The 7,395-nt window shown below is 53.5% G+C and overlaps 1 pseudogene; it reads left to right on the top strand.

Moving 5' to 3' along the window:
• Positions 1-2,363: 2,363 nt before the first annotated feature.
• On the top strand, positions 2,364-6,740 carry LOC144673936 (serine/threonine-protein kinase pim-3-like; annotated as a pseudogene).
• Positions 6,741-7,395: the final 655 nt, after the last annotated feature.

A 7,395-nucleotide genomic window follows, 5' to 3' on the forward strand; every position in this document is an offset into this window, starting at 1 on the left:
GACAGAGAGAGGAGAGAAACACAGAGACAGAGAGAGATAGAGACAGAGAGAGAGAGACTCAGAGAGACAGAGAGAGAGAGAGAAAGACAGAAAGAGAGTGCGGCGCTCCATAAGACCATAGGAGTAGAAATTAGGCTATTCGGCCCATCGAGTCTGCTCCGCCATTCAATCATGGCTGATCAGTTTCTCAACCCCATTCTCCCGCCTTCTCCCCATAACCTTTGATCCCCCTTACCAATCAGGAACCTATCTATCTCGGTCTTAAATACACTCAATGACCTGGCCTCCACAGCCTTCTGTGGCAATGAGTTCCAGAGATTCACCCACTCTCTCTGGCTAAAGAAGTTTCTCCTCATCTCTGTTCTAAGAGGTCTTTACTCTGTCTGAGGTAAAACAATGGATGGAACAGAACCTTATCTACCGACTGGGCACTTTACAGCTTCCCAGACTGAATATTGAGTTCAACCACTTTCGATCAGGAACTCTCTCCTCCATCCCCACCCCCTGTTTCCCCCAAACATTTCTATATATTTTTCTTTTCCCACCTATTGCCATTATTGTTTGGAATGTGTTTCCATCCATTGGGCTATCTGTCCCTTGCATGTCTTGCTTTCTACCCTTAATGTCCCCATTAGCACATTTCTTCGCTGATATCACCACCATCAACACCTCTTTATCCTTTGGCCCGTGACATTTTTTGGTTCCCTCCACCTATCACTGGCCCTCTATCCATCTCTACCTGTCCAACCCACCTCCGCCTTAAACCAGTTTATATTTCATCCCCTGTTCTATTTTCCCTTAGTTCTGGTCAAGAGACAGAGACACTGGACACGTGAACTGTGCTTCTCTCCCCAGGAAGGGCAAAATTCTTCCTTAAAGAAACAATTATTTTGGAAGCGATTACGAGACTATCTTTCTCTGTCCCAGAGGAATCTTTAACAGCAGCGACACCGTCCCCCCGCAGAGCCAATGCTGTCTACCAAGTTGGGGACTGAGTGCAGCCAGATACCGGCCGAGGGATCGCTCCCAGGTAGGAAGTTGTTTTTTACATCGTGAGTTCCCCGAGTGTTCGCGCAGGGTCTTTCCCCCCATCTCCCACCCCCCAGAAGTTGGTGTTTGGGGGAGAGAAGGGGGAGTGAGCAGGAGTTCTCCAGAGCCAGTGGGATGCAGAGACAGGAACTGAGAGAGAGAGAGACAGGGACAGAGATGGGCTGGGGCGAAGGGGGCCAGAGACGGATGGAGAGGGAGAGGGAGGTTCGGTTCGGTGATCCCATTAATTGATGATTGATTGGGTCGGAGAGGGAGAGAAAGGATGAGAGAGAAACAGGGAGAGAGAAACAGAGAGAGACAGAGATAGAGAGAGACAGAGAGAGACGGAGATAGAGAGTGAGACGGTGATAGACAGAGACGGAGATAGACAGAGACGGAGATAGACAGAGACGGAGAGAGAAAGAGAGACGGAGTGAGAAAGAAAGACAGAGAGATAGAAAGACAGAGAGAGAGAGAGAAAGAGAGAGAGAGAAAGAGAGAGACAGAGACAGAAAGAGAAACAGAGAGACGGAGATAGACAGAGACGGAGATAGACAGAGACGGAGATAGACAGAGACGGAGAGAGAAAGATAGACGGAGTGAGAAAGAAAGACAGAGAGAGAGAAAGAAAGACAGAGGGAGAGAGAAAGAGAGAGAGAGAAAGAGAGAGACAGAGACAGAAAGAGAAACAGAGAGACAGAGATAGACAGAGATGGAGATAGACAGAGACGGAGAGAGAAAGAGAGACGGAGAGAAAGAAAGACAGAGAGAGAGAAAGAAAGACAGAGAGAGAGACAGAGAAAGAAAGAGAGAAAGACAGAGAGAGAATGAGACACAGAAAGACAGAGATAGAGAGAATGAGACAGAGAGAGAGACAGACAGAGGGAGAGTGAGAGTGAAAAAGACAGAGAATGAAAGAAAGAGAGAGACACAGAGACAGAGAGAGAGAAAGGAAGAGAGAGGAGGGAAGAGAGAGAAAGGAAGAGAGAGAAAGAGTCAGCGAGAAAGAGACAGCGAGAGAGAGAGAGAGATAGAAAGAAAGAGACAGCGAGAAAGAGAGAGACAGAGAGAGCTAGAGAAACAGAACGAGAGAGAGCGAGACAGCAGTGAGACACAGAAAGTGAGACACAGACACACACAAAAAAGCTGTTAGAGAGAGACGGAGAGAGAAGGGGTGACAGAATCACATGTGAGTGAGCGAGAGAGGCAATGGGCAAACTCATTAATTCTCGCTGGAGTTTCGTGGGCTGGGAAGGGTCGGGAGCCTTTGTTACTAAGAACAATTTCAGTCTGATGTGATGTTTGATTGTCTGTCATAACTTTGTTAAACTGAGGCTGGGATCATTGGATGGAGTGTAATTCTCTCTCTCTCTCTCTCTGCCTCACCTCCTGCAGTGAAGAAGAGAGAAAGCTTCAAGAAACTGTACAGTGTGGGCAAGAAACTGGGCAGCGGCGGCTTCGGAACAGTTTTCTCGGCTGTGAGGATCTTCGATGGAGCTCCGGTGAGAGAGGAGGGGGGAAAGGAGGGTATTAATGTAATAAGCACATCGATATATAGACACACACACCCCCAGACACACACACACACTGAGACACACACAGAGACACACTCAGACACACACACACACTCAGACACACACAGAGACACACTCAGACACACACAGAGACACACTCAGAGACACACTCAGAGACACACTCAGACACACACACACACCCAGACACACACACACACTCAGACACACACACACACGTCCCCAGACACACACAAAGACACAAACACACACAGACCCCCAGACACACAGAGACACACTCAGACACACACACACACACATCCAGACACAGAGAGACGCACTCAGACACACACACACACTCAGACACACACATGCACTCACACACACGCCCCCAGACACACACAGAGTTACACTCACACACACACTCAGACACACACACACACATTCAGACACAAACACACGCACACACACTCAGACACACAGAGAGACACGCACACACTCAGACACACACACACACACGCTCCCAGACACACAGACACACACACGCCCCCAGACACACACACTCAGACACACACACACTCAGACACAAACACACACAGACACACAGACGCAAAAACATTCACACAGACACACAGACACAAAAACATTCACACAGACACTCACTCACACAAACATGCACATAGACACACTCACTCACACACACAGAGATCCTCACAGTCATGTACAGCCAAACACGCACACACACAAACACACACTCAGACACACCCACAGGCATACACAGAGACACACTGCCATCTAGAAGCTTCCGTTTTTAGTGCAATAAATTGTAAAACGCGAGCACAACATTACAACATTCCGGGGGTCGCGGGGGGAGTGAAGAGCCAAAATAATTCCCAGGGATCAATGTTTACACCTGCAGGTGTTGCTGATGTTTCTATAGGGGGGAGGGAGACAAGGTGTGTGTTAACTCAGTATGAAACTTCACTTAAAATATATCAATATGGATGTAGTGTTTAAAGTCAGCTCATTTGAATGAATTGGGATCCTGTTTCTGTGCCAGGTGGCGGTTAAACACGTGCCCAGGAAGAAAGTGGTGGATTGGGGTCGTCTGGTGAGTTTAAAATGATTTCAATAAGACTTGTGAACCTGTCTCTGTCTGAGTGTGTGCGAGTGTGCATCTGAGTGTGTGCAAAGTGTGCGTCTGAGTGTGCGCGAGTGTGACTGAGTCTAAGAATGTTTGAGAGTGTGTGTGAGTGTGTCTGAGTGTGTGTGTGAGTAACTCTGAATGTGAGTGTGTGTGTGAGTGTGTCTGAGTGTGTGTATCCCCCCCAAACCAGCCTCTTCCCACCCCCTACCCACCCCCAACTCCATCTCCCCCCCAAACCAGACTCTTTCCATCCTCAACTCCAGCTATTTCTCTTTGCGAACGTGTTCCCTGCTGCCCATGTTCTGAATCCTGCCATCCTTGTGCCCTCTGCTTGCAGAATGACCGCCCCGTGCCCATGGAGATCATCCTGATGCGGAAGGTGTCTTTGCCGGAGCACCGAGGCGTGATTCGCCTGCTGGACTGGTTCTCCAGGCCGGCCGGCTTCCTGCTTGTGATGGAGCGCCCGCCCAGCGCCAAGGACCTCTTCGACCTCATCACCGAGCAGGGCCCACTGGGCGAAGATCGCGCCCGCTCCTTCTTCCGCCAGGCAGTGGAGGCAGTGCAGCACTGCCATGCCTGTGGGGTCACGCACCGGGACATCAAGGACGAGAATCTCCTGGTCGACCTGCACACTGACGAGCTCAAGCTCATCGACTTCGGCTCGGCAGCCCTGCTGCGCGACACCGCTTACACCGATATCAGTGGTGAGTACCCGGGCCCGGACACTCCCTGGGGGCATCCCGGAAGCAGCTGGGGGCACAGCGGCTCCTCCTTTCTCTCTCTGACACCTGGGATCCCAGACATGTTGCACAGACGCCAATTCCCTCCCACGGTATGGCACAGCACAGACCCTCCGACAGTGCTGCGCTCCCTCAGCACTGAACCTCCGACAATGCGGAGCTCCCTCAGCACTGACCCTCCGACAGTGCGGCACTCCCTCAGCACTGACCCTCCGACAGTACGGAGCTCCCTCAGCACTGACCCTCCGACAGTGCGGCGCTCCCTCAGCACTGACCCTTCGACAGTGCGGCGCTCCCTCAGCACCGACCGTCCGACAGTGCGGCACTCCCTCAGCACTGACCCTCCGACAGTGCGGCACTCCCTCAGCACTGACCCTCCGACATTGCGGAGCTCCCTCAGCACTGACCCTCCGACAGTGCGGCTCAGCACTGATCCTCCGACAGTGCGGCTCAGCACTGACCCTCCGACAGCGCGATGCTCCCTCAGCATTGACCCTCCGACAGTGCGGCACTCCCTAAGCACTGACCCTCCAACAGTGCAGCGCTCCCTCAGCACTGAACCTCCGACAGTGCGGCGCTCCCTCAGTACTGACCCTCCGACAGCGCAGCGCTCCCTCAGCACTGACCCTCCGACAGTGCGCCGCTCCCTCGGCACTGACCCTCCGACAGGGGGATAGGGCAAGGGGGGCGGGGATCAGGCGTGGGTATTTTGGGGGCATCAGGGCATTAAAACCCCAAAGCAATGCTGGGTGGGGTAAATAGTCTCACAGTGAATGTTGTCTGGTTTTAATCTTGTCTCTCTCTCTCTCTCCTATTTCCATCTCTTTCTGATGTAAATGCCCAGGCACCAGAGTGTACAGCCCGCCAGAGTACATCAGTGAAAGGCGCTACCATGCCCGCTCCGCTACTGTCTGGTCCCTCGGGGTCTTACTCTACGTCATGGTCTGTGGTGACATCCCCTTCGAGCGAGACGTGGAGATCCTGGCTGGCGAGATCCAGCTGCCCTCCGGCATCTCCAAGGGTAAGTGGCACAGGGGGTGGAGAGAGGGGATTTTAGTTTTAAAGCATCCTTCACTGTCTCTCCTTTCCATAAGATCTCAAGAAATAGGGGCAGGAGGAGGCCATTCGGCCCCTCAAACCTGCTCCCCCATTCAATACGATCGCGTATGATCCCATTGTTCCTCAACTCCACTTCCTTGTCCGTCCCCCTCATAACCCTCGACTCCCATCGTCGATCAAAAATCTGTCTCACTCGGCCTTGAATATATTCAGTGACCCGACCCCCACTGCTCTCTGGGGGGGGAGAGAATTCCACAGACTGACCACCCTCTGAGAGAAGAAATTCCTCCTCATCTCCGCCTTCAATGGGAGAACCCTCATTCTGAAACTGTGCCCCCTCCCCTCGTTCTAGATTCCCCTCCACGAGGGGCGGGTAACATCCCCTCAGCATCCACCCTGTCAAACCCCCTCCCCTCAGAATCTGATATGTTTCAATAAGATCACCTCTCATTCTTCTAAACTCCAATGGGTAGAGGCCCAACCTGCTCAACCTTTCCTCATCAGACAAACCCCCTTCGTCCCAGGAATCGGCCGAGTGAACCTTCTCTGAACGGCTTCCGATGCGAGTCTGTCCCTCCTGAAGTGAGGGGACCAGAACTGTCCACAGTGACCCAGGAGCGGCCTCACCAACGCCCTGTCCAGTTGTAGCAAGACTTCCCCACTTTTATACTCCATCCCCCCCTCGCAATAAAGGACAACTTTCCATTTGTCTTCCTCATCACTCGCTGCATCTGCATACCAACTTTTTGAGATTCATGTCCCAGGACACCCAGATCCCTCCGCACCGCCGCCTTCTCCAGTCTCTCTCTCTCTTTCTCACATTCATTTCTTCCCCGCGATGCAATTTTTAATGGACCATCTTGTGCTTCCTTCCCCCCTTCCCCCTGCAGAGTGCGAGGAGCTGATACGATGGTGCCTCTCCATGCAACCCTCCAAACGCCCCACCCTCCACCAGATATTGTACCACCCGTGGGTGCAGCGGGACATCACCAGACCGAAAGTCGTGGGCCTCTGGAGCCCGGGGGGAGACTCCGACTGTAGCGCCAGCCAGGAGAGACTGTAGGGAGCAGACAGACCGGGCATGGACACACTCTGTTGCTGGTCACCGTATGGAAGGAGGAGGAACTTTCAGGACTGATGGGGACCTCGCCTGATCGCTCTGTCAGCAGTGGCTGGCTGCTCAGTGAACATTGGCCCCAGGGCCGGAGAGAACTCGAACTGCACACCCCTTGTTCATCTCCCTCGTTCATCCTGAAAGACGCCTCCGACAGTGCGGATCTCCCTCAGTACTGACCATCCAACAGCGCGGCTCTCCCTCAGCACTGACCCTCCAACAGTGCGGCACTCCCTCAGCACTGACCCTCCAACAGTGCGGCACTCCCTCAGCACTGACCCTCCAACAGTGCGGCACTCCCTCAGCACTGACCCTCCAACAGTGCGGCACTCACTCAGCACTGACCCTCCAACAGTGCAGCACTCCCTCAGTACTGACCCTCCAACAGTGCGGCACTCCCTCAGTACTGACCCTCCAATAGTGCGGCACTCCCTCAGCACTGACCCTCCAACAGTTCGGCACTCCCTCAGCACTGACCCTCCAACAGCGTGGCGCTCCCTAAGCCCCGACCCTCCGAATGTGCAGCGCTCCCTCAGCACTGAACCTCCGACCGTGCGTCGTTCCCACAGAACTGACCCTCCTTCAATGCAGCACCGACCCTCCAACAGCGTGGCGCTCCCTCAGTACTGCCCCTGCGACAGTGCAGCACTCCCTCAGCACTGACCCTCCAACAGTGCGGCGCTCCCTCAGTACTGACCCTCCGACAGTGCGGCGCTCCCTCAGCACTGACCCTCCGACAGAGCGGCTCTCCCTCAGCACTGACCCTCCAACAGTTCGGCACTCCCTCTGCACTGA

This window comes from Cetorhinus maximus, unplaced genomic scaffold (genome assembly GCF_964194155.1).
Source record: "Cetorhinus maximus unplaced genomic scaffold, sCetMax3.hap1.1 HAP1_SCAFFOLD_519, whole genome shotgun sequence".
Lineage (NCBI taxonomy): Eukaryota > Metazoa > Chordata > Chondrichthyes > Lamniformes > Cetorhinidae > Cetorhinus > Cetorhinus maximus.